This window comes from Ixodes scapularis, unplaced genomic scaffold, assembly GCF_016920785.2.
Source record: "Ixodes scapularis isolate PalLabHiFi unplaced genomic scaffold, ASM1692078v2 PGA_scaffold3__209_contigs__length_174095766, whole genome shotgun sequence".
Lineage (NCBI taxonomy): Eukaryota > Metazoa > Arthropoda > Arachnida > Ixodida > Ixodidae > Ixodes > Ixodes scapularis.
This window is the reverse complement of record NW_024609868.1, coordinates 127,572,108-127,582,598: the sequence shown is the minus strand read 5'-3', so window position 1 is coordinate 127,582,598 and position 10,491 is coordinate 127,572,108.

Below are 10,491 nucleotides of genomic sequence, written 5' to 3'. Positions count from 1 at the left end.
ACACTCAAATAAAATTCTTTCGCGGAATTAGTTTTAAGTCGGAGTTCCCCCTTGGCTTGATTAAACTGAGCAGTCTTTACAGGGTCAGTGCAACGTTTTACGCGCCGCAGTCTGCCGACACGTAGCAATACATGCAATAATTCTCTTGTTATTCAAGGAGTGGCAATGTTATTTTTTTTTAGTTTTGAGTGGCACAAATCGCTGGATACACGATTTAACCAAGTCTTCAAAAAATGTAACGAGTACATTCACGTCACTGGAAATACTCAGTTGTTCAAAAACTTCAATGAAATAGCTTACATGTCATCGGCACTGTTAAAATCAAGAAAAGTGCGGTAAACAAAACGTGTTTACGGAAACAGAATAAGCGACAGAAACAAAGACTGCCTTATGATCTGATGTGCCATCAACGACTTCACATTCAAAACGGTTTTCTAGAAGAGGTATACTAAAAAAAAAAAAAATCTAAAGCTGACGACTCTCTCGTGCTCTCCTGATCTATCTGCTTTAAACCAAATAACAACGAAAAGTTCAGTAACTCTCTACATATTTGAACGTCAGGACCAGATAGCGAAAATGACGACCACTGGATACCAGGTAAATTAATACCACCCTTTAATATTAAATTGGAAGAAGACAGGTTATGCTCGTGCATAAAGTCACATAAAGCGCGTAACTGATCAATGGGAGAGCCGGGAGGGCGGTAGACAACGCCAACAACTAAATACCTATTTTCCAGATTAAGTTTGCACCACACTGATTCAATCTGGGGAGGACCCTGTATTACTGAAAATGTTTATTGGTCTTTAAAAAGAGTGCGACGCCACCGCCACGGCCGTACTTCCTATCACCTCTAACCACGCAAAAACCAGAGGGTGTAATTTCGGCGTCATATATGCCATCATAAAACCATGTCTCAGTGACTTCAATAAAGTGAGCAGAGTGGGAAAAAATTAGTGACAGAAAATAATGGAACTTATTTACTAAACTCCTGGCGTTAACGTTCAAGACACAAAGATTGTCAATTAAACCGTCTTTTAAAGCGCGGCTGAGTCAGGGACCATCAGTACATGGGGCGGTGGTAGCAGCCTGGGTGGTGTAGTCGGAACACTTATTCAGAGTGTTAGTTTTATCATCCCAATTATATCGCACATTATTAATGAACATATGATTATATCGAAGGCGGACACTGGAGTCACTGTCTCCGTAAAGAGGCCATTGCATCCGATATTTTCTTTCGAACAGAACGGACATGAACAGAGATGTCTTCCGATATACAAATATCTGAACCCTTGAGCTTGGAAGAATTTTTCAATACTTCCATTTTTTTCGCGGAAATCAAGAAGTTTCATAATGACAGGACGTGAGCGATCGTCGTGTTGTCGACCTATTTTATGGTACTTTTCAATACGTGTGCAGTCAATATTCAGTTTACCCGAGAATATTTCTGACATGTTAGAAAGTAATGACTCACTAGTTTCGCCGGCCGCTTCCGTGAGGCCATGGAAGATTAGATTATTTCTGCGCAAACGGTTTTCAAAATCGTCATTGCTCGAAACGAGTCTGTCTACCACGCCAGACTGTGAATTAAGTTCTATAAGCAGATTGTCACAAGATGTACAAAAGTCACTTGGCGTGGCGGAAGACTACTCAAGGGCAGCCACTCGTGCTTCAAGAGCGTCAAATCGGAAGTTAATTGACTGATGGAATAATTTGATTTCAGCTATGTCCTGAGCCATCTTTTTCTGGCCAGCCAGCAATTCAGCAAACATATCCGAAACTGTGGGTTGTCTCTCGATATCCCCTCCGTCATAATCACTCTCAACCAAACTAGCAGCCCTCAAGTCCTCCAAAACCGAGCTGCTACTGGAACAGGACTCAAAAACTACGTTATCTTTTTTTTTTTTTTTCGCTGTATTTTTTTTTTTTTTTGGGTGGTCCTGGATTCGTTTCAACGTCTCAACTCAGGAAAAGGCCATTAATGCAATACACCAGCTGAGAGCACAGGCCAACAAAACAACAAATACCGTGATCGTAGCCACGTGGGCGAGGAAATAGCAGTAAACAGCGATTATCGGACCGTACATAATGAGCGTTCTGAAGGTAACATACCTGCGAAAGGAGCAGACAGTGATTGAGCATACCGTCCTCACTGCTATTGTCTCGTCCACTGAAGAGGAAAGATGTCGGTGAAGCCCTTCTATCCTTGTTAACCGACGTCACAGAACTGGGTTTTTTTATGATTGGACGATCCGGGAAGACATAACCGAAGGGGGTGACTTCCAGATTCACGGTTTGTAGGCCGTTAAGGAAACAATGAACACCCTCGATTTCGCTGGCAAGGAAGTCCGTGCACGAACAAGCCGTGTCGACCACGCAGCAAGGGAAGGTTGACGAGGCAGAGAGGGCTGGCAGAAGCTGGTAACCGTGCGCCGCGGTAACATTGAGCACAGGAACAGCGAGAGACACGAAGAACTGCGAAGTAAGCAGACAGGTGGTTGAGCATCAACGAGGTAGAGGGCCTTAGAGTGATAAACTAGTATACCGTTCATCAGGCAAAAGTGACCCCCGATTGGCCGCCGCCATGTTGTACAATTTTGACCACTAGACACGTGACAAGGCCAAATCTATGACGTAACCAGACCAAATCTCTGGCGTCAACGATAAGATGGCAGCGCCCAGTGCGTGTCGGAGGCGTTGTGGGCGTTGATCGGAGTGTGTGGATTTGGTGTGCGGAATTCGGTTTTTCAGGGTTTTGTGTGCTCTCCCGCGTAGGAATAACGTGAAGTACGAGGGAATGAGGCTTTTCTTTTTTATTTAATTCAGAGTAAGCCAGATTCGGTCCCGTGCTTCTCGTACGGGCTGGGATCACTACCTCGGGCATCGCTCGGTCGATCGAGTTTAATTAAAATATCCGCAATCGTTAACCACGGGAGCTCCTCGATAATCGCTGTGTCGAAGGATACGTCGAACCCATCCGGAACGCGGAGTCTAAAGGTATGTAGGACGTAACCAGAACGCGGAGTTCTAACGGTACGGCGGACGTGCCCGGGCAATTTTCTTAGCTCGACGGTCAAGATTCGCATTTGAAGCAGCGAGAGAAGTCTTGAAATCTCCGAACTGCTCGGTGCTGAGCTAACTACGGACCACGTCACTATGTGATCCGTAGTGACGTGAAAAAGACCGACGGCGGTGACTCCGGGCGGACGGCGGCTCCCGGCCGCCTGCCGTGTGCCTTCTGTGAAGGGGCGACAGTCGTGTAAGCAGTACTGTACCAGCTTCTCTTATAGTTATGTTGTTTTCGAGCAGCTTCCTGATCACTAAACCCCGCAAACGCGTGCCGAACTTTCAAAAGGTGTCTGCCAACCTGGAAAGCCTTGAACTCCCAGGGAATTTCGGATTATCTGGGAAAGTCAGGGAATTATTCAAAAAGTGGGCTAAATAAGGGAAGACGACTAGTGAAAGCGGCATGGCGGTTGTTCGTCGGCACGGCCATGCTGAATGACATTGCCGAAATGTCATCCTTCGACTCAAAAACTCAAGGAATTTGATCAAAATAGTCAGGGAAAAACTTGGAAAAGGGGGGGAATTTGAAATCAGTAGTTTGTTAGACACAATGTTTGATTTTCTTGGCACTCCACGCGTTTTTACACACGACAGGCACACGCCCGTGTATCACACGGCGGCCAGGCCAAGCGGCTGCCAGCCACTTATGCAAGGCCGATAAGACGCAAGCGTGGAACGCTTTCGGACTGCTGTAAATACACCAGCGGGAGCGTCCGGCCGCAGTCCGACTGCCCACGCTAGGACACCCGACACAGACTCCGCGTCCTGGGTACGTCTGACGTATCTTTAGATTTTGCATCATAGGTACGTCAGACCTATCTTTAGACACAGCGCCTGATAATAGTAGTGAATAGAGTCACGTTCAGTGCGCAAGTCACTTTATTACGCTCGGAGAGCAGAATTCCATTCCCGTTGCGCAGGTAGATCCCCAGCTAGGTATGCACTTGAAGACTATGTTTCACTCTTTCATAAAGCAAGCTTTGCGGGACCCCTCCGCCCTTGTGCACCCATTCGCAGGTCGTGTCGCCTTTCCTCACGTAACTCCCGCAGGTCCAGCGAGTTGCCGAGCCGCTGTATCCCCGGCGTCGCTCGGTACATACAAGAGGCGGCTCCCGTCGGTCGTCCAGCAGCACACTGAAGGGACGCAAAGCTAGCAGCCTCCTTGGTGCACGCGAGACGAGGCTGAGCAGAGCTCCAAGCACTTCTGACGCACATGTGCACTCCAATGAGACCGGTGTCGCACCCCGATTCCTAGAGATGTGGTCGCACTGGCAGTCTTGTTGGTCCTTGGGGGCCGTCGAGGAGTGCCAGAAAGCAGAATTTCATCCTTGTTGCGCAGGTAGTTCCCCAGCTAGCCACTTCCTTGAAGACGGCGTCGCACTCTCTCTGGAAGCAAGCTTCGGGATGCTCTTGTGCACCCAATTGCAGGTCGTGTCGCCTTTGCTCACGTAACTCCCGCAGGTCCAGCGAGTTGCCGAGCCACTGTAGCCCCGGCGTCGCTCGGTACATACAAGAGGCGGCTCCCGTCGGTCGTCCAGCAGCACACTGAAGGGACGCAAAGCTACCAGCCTCCTTGGTGCACACAAGACGAGGCTGAGCAGAGCTCCAAGCTCTTCTGACGCACATGTGCACTCCAATGAGACCGGTGTCGCACCCCGATTCCTAGAGATGTGGTCGCACTGGCAGTCTTGTTGGTCCTTGGGGGCCGTCGAGGAGTGCCAGGAAGCAGAATTTCATCCTTGTTGCGCAGGTAGTTCCCCAGCTAGCCACTTCCTTGAAGACGGCGTCGCACTCTCTCTGGAAGCAAGCTTCGGGATGCTCTTGTGCACCCATTCGCAGGTCGTGTCGCCTTTCCTCACGTAACTCCCGCAGGTCCAGCGAGTTGCCGAGCCGCTGTAGCCCCAACGTCGCTCGGTACATACAAGAGGCGGCTCCCGTCGGTCGTCCAGCAGCACACTGAAGGGACGCCAAGCTAGCAGCCTCCTTGGTGCACGCAAGACGAGGCTGAGCAGAGCTCCAAGCTCTTCTGACGCACATGTGCACTCCAATGAGACCGGTGTCGCACCCCGATTCCTAGAGATGTGGTCGCACTGGCAGTCTTGTTGGTCCTTGGGGGCCGTCGAGGAGTGCCAGAAAGCAGAATTCCATCCTTCTTGCGCAGGTAGTTCCCCAGCTAGTCACTTCCTTGAAGACGGCGTCGCACTCTCTGGAAGCAAGCTTCAGGATGCTCTTGTGCACCCATTTGCAGGTCGTGTCGCCTTTGCCCACGTAACTCCCGCTGGTCCAGCGAGTTGCCGCGCCACTGCAGCCCCGGTGTCGCTCGGTAAATACAAGAGGCGGCTCACGTCGGTCGTCCAGCAGCACACTGAAGGGACGCAAAGCTAGCAGCCTCCTTGGTGCACACAAGACGAGGCTGAGCAGAGCTCCAAGTTCTTCTGACGCACATGTGCACTCCAATGAGACCGGTGTCGCACCCCGATTCCTAGAGATGTGGTCGCACTGGCAGTCTTGTTGGTCCTTGGGGGCCGTCGAGGAGTGCCAGAAAGCAGAATTCCATCCTTCTTGCGCAGGTAGTTCCCCAGCTAGTCACTTCCTTGAAGACGGCGTCGCACTCTCTGGAAGCAAGCTTCAGGATGCTCTTGTGCACCCATTTGCAGGTCGTGTCGCCTTGGCCCACGTAACTCCCGCTGGTCCAGCGAGTTGCCGAGCTGCTGTAGCCCCAACGTCGCTCGGTACATACAAGAGGCGGCTCCCGTCGGTCGTCCAGCAGCACACTGAAGGGACGCAAAGCTAGCAGCCTCCTTGGTGCACGCAAGACGAGGCTGAGCAGAGCTCCAAGCTCTTCTGACGCACATGTGCACTCCAATGAGACCGGTGTCGCACCCCGATTCCTAGAGATGTGGTCGCACTGGCAGTCTTGTTGGTCCTTGGGGGCCGTCGAGGAGTGCCAGAAAGCAGAATTCCATCCTTCTTGCGCAGGTAGTTCCCCAGCTAGTCACTTCCTTGAAGACGGCGTCGCACTCTCTGGAAGCAAGCTTCAGGATGCTCTTGTGCACCCATTCGCAGGTCGTGTCGCCTTTCCTCACGTAACTCCCGCAGGTCCAGCGAGTTGCCGAGCCGCTGTAGCCCCAACGTCGCTCGGTACATACAAGAGGCGGCTCCCGTCGGTCGTCCAGCAGCACACTGAAGGGACGCAAAGCTAGCAGCCTCCTTGGTGCACACAAGACGAGGCTGAGCAGAGCTCCAAGTTCTTCTGACGCACATGTGCACTCCAATGAGACCGGTGTCGCACCCCGATTCCTAGAGATGTGGTCGCACTGGCAGTCTTGTTGGTCCTTGGGGGCCGTCGAGGAGTGCCAGAAAGCAGAATTCCATCCTTCTTGCGCAGGTAGTTCCCCAGCTAGTCACTTCCTTGAAGACGGCGTCGCACTCTCTGGAAGCAAGCTTCAGGATGCTCTTGTGCACCCATTCGCAGGTCGTGTCGCCTTTCCTCACGTAACTCCCGCAGGTCCAGCGAGTTGCCGAGCCGCTGTAGCCCCAACGTCGCTCGGTACATACAAGAGGCGGCTCCCGTCGGTCGTCCAGCAGCACACTGAAGGGACGCAAAGCTAGCAGCCTCCTTGGTGCACACAAGACGAGGCTGAGCAGAGCTCCAAGTTCTTCTGACGCACATGTGCACTCCAATGAGACCGGTGTCGCACCCCGATTCCTAGAGATGTGGTCGCACTGGCAGTCTTGTTGGTCCTTGGGGGCCGTCGAGGAGTGCCAGAAAGCAGAATTCCATCCTTCTTGCGCAGGTAGTTCCCCAGCTAGTCACTTCCTTGAAGACGGCGTCGCACTCTCTGGAAGCAAGCTTCAGGATGCTCTTGTGCACCCATTCGCAGGTCGTGTCGCCTTTCCTCACGTAACTCCCGCAGGTCCAGCGAGTTGCCGAGCCGCTGTAGCCCCAACGTCGCTCGGTACATACAAGAGGCGGCTCCCGTCGGTCGTCCAGCAGCACACTGAAGGGACGCAAAGCTAGCAGCCTCCTTGGTGCACGCAAGACGAGGCTGAGCAGAGCTCCAAGCTCTTCTGACGCACATGTGCACTCCAATGAGACCGGTGTCGCACCCCGATTCCTAGAGATGTGGTCGCACTGGCAGTCTTGTTGGTCCTTGGGGGCCGTCGAGGAGTGCCAGAAAGCAGAATTCCATCCTTCTTGCGCAGGTAGTTCCCCAGCTAGTCACTTCCTTGAAGACGACGTCGCACTCTCTGGAAGCAAGCTTCAGGATGCTCTTGTGCACCCATTTGCAGGTCGTGTCGCCTTTGCCCACGTAACTCCCGCTGGTCCAGCGAGTTGCCGCGCCACTGCAGCCCCGGTGTCGCTCGGTAAATACAAGAGGCGGCTCCCGTCGGTCGTCCAGCAGCACACTGAAGGGACGCAAAGCTAGCAGCCTCCTTGGTGCACACAAGACGAGGCTGAGCAGAGCTCCAAGTTCTTCTGACGCACATGTGCACTCCAATGAGACCGGTGTCGCACCCCGATTCCTAGAGATGTGGTCGCACTGGCAGTCTTGTTGGTCCTTGGGGGCCGTCGAGGAGTGCCAGAAAGCAGAATTCCATCCTTCTTGCGCAGGTAGTTCCCCAGCTAGTCACTTCCTTGAAGACGACGTCGCACTCTCTGGAAGCAAGCTTCAGGATGCTCTTGTGCACCCATTTGCAGGTCGTGTCGCCTTTGCCCACGTAACTCCCGCTGGTCCAGCGAGTTGCCGCGCCACTGCAGCCCCGGTGTCGCTCGGTAAATACAAGAGGCGGCTCCCGTCGGTCGTCCAGCAGCACACTGAAGGGACGCAAAGCTAGCAGCCTCCTTGGTGCACACAAGACGAGGCTGAGCAGAGCTCCAAGTTCTTCTGACGCACATGTGCACTCCAATGAGACCGGTGTCGCACCCCGATTCCTAGAGATGTGGTCGCACTGGCAGTCTTGTTGGTTCTTGGGGGCCGTCGAGGAGTGCCAGAAAGCAGAATTCCATCCTTGTTGCGCAGGTAGTTCCCCAGCTAGTCACTTCCTTGAAGACGACGTCGCACTCTCTGGAAGCAAGCTTCAGGATGCTCTTGTGCACCCATTTGCAGGTCGTGTCGCCTTTGCCCACGTAACTCCCGCTGGTCCAGCGAGTTGCCGCGCCACTGCAGCCCCGGTGTCGCTCGGTAAATACAAGAGGCGGCTCACGTCGGTCGTCCAGCAGCACACTGAAGGGACGCAAAGCTCGCAGCCTCCTTGGTGCATGCAAGACGATGCTGAGCAGAGCTCCAAGCTCTTCTGACGCACATGTGCACTCCAATGAGACAGGTGTCGCACTGGCAGTCTTGTTGGTCCTTGGGGGCCGTCGAGGAGCGCCAGAAAGCAGAATTCCATGCGCAGGTAGTTCCCCAGGTAGTCACTTCCTTGAAGACGATGTGGCACTTTCTCTGGGCGGAAGCTTCGGGATGCTCTTGTGCACCCATTCACAGGTCGTGTCGCCTTTGCTCACATAGCTCCCGCAGGTTGCAGGGCAGCGAGTTCACACATGAGCCCTATTCGTCCCCCAATTGAGGGTCATATGAGCTCTCTAAACCAACCTTGCCATGTTGCTTGTCCATCTCTGGCTCCATTCTTGGCACTCTTTGCTCATTAAATCATCGTCTCTTGTGATTATGTTACATGGAGCGTGCAGAGCTGTTTTGGGTGCAGTTTTCACGACAGAGCTGACATTTGAGTGAAAATGCCTTGGTGCTGCAGTGGATTCGTGACCCTTATCAATGCCCGCGAAAGATTACCAACTTCGTCAAGAACTGTCGGATGGTACTACCTCTTTCTGCGGCACTCTGCTGACGGCACATGTGGTGGATTCGCAGCTTGAAGAAGTATTCCAGCATTGTCTTGACCATAATTGCGCAGTGGGACTGGTTGTCGATTGTCTGTGCCAGGAAGAGGTGGTCAAAGCTTTTAAACAGCGGGGTCATGAAGATGATGGTCATTGCCTCTGCCTGCAGTCTTTGTAGCCAGTTTCGACCTTCTTTGGCCGCCTTGTCAAAGTGCCTGCGAAGCAGCTTCTGCGCTATTTTGCACAAGCCCAGGATGTCCTGTGAGGGGCTGTGGAGCCCCCCAGCATCCTTGATCAGTATAAAGTCGCTCTTGGCTCTTGTAAGAAGTGCGATCATAGAGCATGCTGGGCACTTGGTCATTTTTGCAAAGTTGACTGCCACGTTTCCAGCAATGTATTCTACAACACATTCGGCGAATTCTGAAAGCGGCTTGTAGGAGACAGTACTGTTGGCCTCTTCGCCTCTTGCATCCTCAACCCTTCTCTGATCTTGCTGGTGCTGCGCCGACGAGCTTACGAGAAGCGTCTCGGTGCCGTCGACCTGGCAGTTGCCGTAAGTTGAAGGCAGGACGTTGGCGAGCAAGCACTTTCTGTATGCTGACCGAAACTCTAGCGCTGTGGGGTTGTTGTTGTTACCCGTCCTGTTGCGTACAGTGGCAAAACACAGCTCAAGGTGGTCCTGACTGAGCTTTCGCGTCAGCAGGCACCTGAGTGGCGGACTGGGGCTCAAGACCAGGTCTTCTGCCAGACCTTTGATGGAATCAAGGACAAGTAGGAAACCGAGGACTGGAGTCTTCCTTGCCCCTTGGCTCAACGGCCTGCCCGTTACGTCTTTCAGGGCTCGAAGGTAGCGTGAAGCTTGCTCAATCCGTTCCAGAATGGTGACTTGGTTGCTGGCACGAATGGGACATTTGCTTCCACGACCAAGGGGATGACATGAGTTCGTCAGGTCAAATATATCATCGACTGCTGCGGCAAACTTGGCAGTCGCCTCAGCACCCTCGAAGCCTTGGATACCCTTTTCCTTAAAAAACAGCAAGGCGCAGCTGACGGACCGGCTCAAGGTTTGGGCTGCCAGTGACACCTTCATCTTCTGTCTCTCGAGGTCAATGTGCTGCTTTCGGAGCTTGTTGGCTGCATGAAGGCCTTCTTGCTGCTGCAGGTTGTCCAAGGCCGCAAGGTACCGCCAGGCCACGACCTTACCTGCCCAATCTCTGATGCAACCTTTCTCGGCCAGCAGGTTCCGCATGAGCTTTAGCATATGGCAGGCGTCCAAGACGGCGTGGACCCTGCTGGTGGGGTCCGATGGATGCGTGAACCAGCTCTTCATCGGCTGAGCAAAGCGCACTCCGAGCACTGTGAGCATGGTGATGTTTCAGTTTGTCCCGTCACAGGTCACACTTATACACTTTGCTCCAGCATCCTTCAGTTTAATGATGTACTCCCGTACCAGGTTGGCGCGAGCGTTGCCGTCTAGACCATCGATGAGGGCGTAACCCAGGGGGATCTTCCAGTTTCGGTTGACTGCCACCGCCAAAAATACAAGTGCGTGCTTTGCAAAGGTGACGCAGTCGTTTCGGATG